The 3,083-nt window shown below is 49.6% G+C and overlaps 1 non-coding gene across 1 annotated transcript; it reads right to left on the bottom strand.

The window, feature by feature from the left end:
- Window positions 1-2,639: 2,639 nt before the first annotated feature.
- LOC114005520 (U4 spliceosomal RNA) lies at window positions 2,640-2,776 on the bottom strand. Its single transcript, XR_003547367.1, has one exon. It is a non-coding gene; the product is annotated as a U4 spliceosomal RNA (small nuclear RNA).
- Window positions 2,777-3,083: the final 307 nt, after the last annotated feature.

Here is a 3,083-nt window from a genome sequence, read left to right as displayed (position 1 = left end):
GACCCGTACCAGCTCCCGGCCCCACCGGGGAACGCAGGTGCCGCGGGGTGAGCAGGGGGCACAGTGCAAGCAGCTGTGTCAATCGTTTCCCCTCCAGGGACCGGCCGGTGTCTGGGGACCGTGGGTTGTGCAGCTGCGCCGGGCCTGCTGGGGTCGCCGTCCGGGAGCGGGTAGGCGGGGAGCGGGCGGGTCGGGCTGCGCTCGACGTGGCCTGGCTGGTCCCGGCCCGCGCAGGTAACGACGGCAAGAAGCGGGCACCCGATGGCCGCGGCCGCGAGCGCTGGTCTGCGTGCTTTAACGCGCCCCTCCAGCGCTCTAGCCCTTTCTCTCCAGGCTCCCGCCGTCTGCCCCTGTCGGTTCAAAGTGACCCTGAGAATCTTGGGTGGGATTTAGGAATTATCATCGTTAACCCTGTTGGCTGTGACAGCGGTATTGTGGTTGTGGTTTAAAAAAAAAATGCTGAAGTTTTGACAGGTAAAATGATCTGCTGTCTGGGTTTTATTTTAGAATACGCTTATGAAAGCTAGGGGGACGGGGAATAATTCAAGCTGGCGAGATGGCCAGGGCTGGCACCGTGATGTGGACATACGCGCTCATCACACCACTTTCTCTAGTTGTATACCTAAGATTTTCCATAATAAAATTTTAAAGAAATGAAGCAGTGATTGCCTCTAGGGAGGACAGCGAGGTAGGTGGCAGATGGTGGGAGGCAAGAGTGTTAATTTTTCGTTGTACACCTTTTCGTGCCATTTGAGGTTTTTTTCTGTGTCAGTGTATTACCTAGTTCAGGAAATTGGAAAGTTTTTTTAAGGCTTCAGTGGGAAAGAGCGTAGCAGGATCAGTTCCCCCTCTGAGAGGCGAGTGTCCATCAGACTCCACTGCCCTTGTTTGGGAGGGGTGAATGCACACCCACATGGGAAATTAAAAACTGCTAATTGCATTCTGTGAAAATCCCGCCCCTTCTTCCACAAATGGCTAATTTGCTGCAAATGCGTCCAGAAGTTATCAAGCGCCCTCCAACATAATCAAGTAACTACGAATAAAGGAAAAACGGTTCAGAGACCCTTCAACTTTCCCAGTGGAACTGAAGGTGAACTTCAGCATGGCTGCCAAATGTCTATTCTGACATTTACCATTTCCCAAATACCAAGGCAGTATTTTAATTGTTATAAAATCAACTCTTCCTTAGCTTGTACTTATCTGAATGGCAGTTGGGTCTGTGTCTTCTACTGTGTATGGTGTGCAAAAGACTATTTGGGACAGTTTGTCTTTTAACAAATCGACAGCATATAATTTTTTTAAAAATCATTTTGTTTGAAGATGCTGTCTGAGATGACGGCTGTACTTACTGCAATTATTAGATGACATGGTGGTGGGTGCTAATTAAAGGGTAATTATCAACAGAGGCAAATGGTAAGATCAAAAAGCCAAAGGAGGTGGAGAGACTATTGCAAGATCTTTCTGGAGGAGGGTGCTGTGAATCCTCCAGGACCAAAGGATGCATTGGTGAGGCCTGCCCTCCTGCCCTCGCTGGTGCTGGACACTTGGCAGGGTCAGTGATTAGAGGAAGCTGAAGTGGGAGGGTTAATTGGTTAAAGAAATACAAAGTCACAAGAGCCCTTTGGAGGGCTTTGTGTAGAGGCTGTGTTAAGTGGTGCAATTGGGTAGTGTCAGATTCTTGCTGACAGACCCCCAGTCTGCAGTGTAGGTGCCATCTGAGGTCTTGTTGGGAATGCATGTTCCTGTCCCTATCCCAACTCCACTGAATCAGAACCTGCACTCTCACAGGATTCCCCTAAGGAGATGGCTCCACATGACCTGCCCGTATGGTCTGGCAGATGGCGTGATAGTTAAGGTGCTGGACTGCGGTTTGAGTCATGGACCCAGTGGCTTGCTTTTTCATTTTCCCTGTTTTTCTCTGGTCAAATTTTTAAAATAATAATACTAATTATTTAATTAAACATTTTTAAAAATTAGAAATAAAGTACGTTCATTGCATTTGACAGCAATCAGATATTTTGTTAGAATGGAGGAGAAAAGGGGAAAACATTAAGAACCTACTATGGGGACCAGCAGTTGGCATAATGGCTATGTTGCTGGACTCCTGCGGTTCGAGTCCTGGACCTAGTGGCTTAAACTCACACCAGGCACATGTATGTGCATGCCCAGAATCCCAGAGGAGAATAGAGGAGAAGGGATTGCAGAGTGGCCATCTCCCCTGGGGGGTGATTTCTCACTTTCTGACTGTCTTTCTGGCGAGTGCATGCACCCTGTAACAAAAACCTCTCAAAAAAAAAAGAAGAAGAAGAAGAACCTACTATGTATCGGGTATAATGCAGGTTCCCAAGACCAGCCCAATAGCCCTACTTACAGATGAGGAGTGGAGAAGCTGGCACCAAACATCGCAGCCAATGAGGGAGTCAGGCTTAACCGGGAGACACCAGGTAGTGCTTGAAGACAGTCTGGATTTGTACCTGGTGTACCTGATAGGCCAAGCCCCATGGCCTAGTGGGTAAGGGAGCCAGATCCCACATGCGAACCCCAAGGTTTGCATCTTGGCCTCAGCAGCTGGAAAAACCCAGGCACATGTGGATGAACAGGTGGAGGAGAAGAGATTGTGCATGATCACACCCCATCTCTCTCTCTCAAGAAAATGCACACACCCTCTGACATTAAAAAAAAAAAGTGGTACAAAATATGTGTGCGTTTATTCTATTAGCAATAATTGCGCCTCGGATAAACCTCATTGGCTACGATACTGCCACTACGCAAAGCTGGCGTGTGTGCGTTTATTCTGTAAACGCTGTGACTGCTGAGCAGAGCTGTGCCGGGGCCCTCCACCCTCACGTGCCCCACTCTAAAGACTCCAGAGAAGCTGCCACCTCTCGAGCACCTGGTAGGAGCTCAGACTCTCCTGACCCTGAGTTCACCGACTCGGGGATCACTCCAGGCCAGCAGGATTTGTGTTGCTGTGGTTTTCTTAGTTCCTTCAGCTTGTGCCCGGCACCCCCGTGCCCGCCCACATGCCTTCCTCCACGGGTAGCATCTGGTCCGGGCCAGGTAGCCAGCAGACGCGGGGAAGC

This window comes from Tupaia chinensis, unplaced genomic scaffold, assembly GCF_000334495.1.
Source record: "Tupaia chinensis unplaced genomic scaffold, TupChi_1.0 Scaffold143923_1, whole genome shotgun sequence".
Lineage (NCBI taxonomy): Eukaryota > Metazoa > Chordata > Mammalia > Scandentia > Tupaiidae > Tupaia > Tupaia belangeri.
The sequence above is the reverse complement of the archived record's forward strand: the minus strand, read 5'-3'. Positions and strand labels throughout refer to the sequence as shown.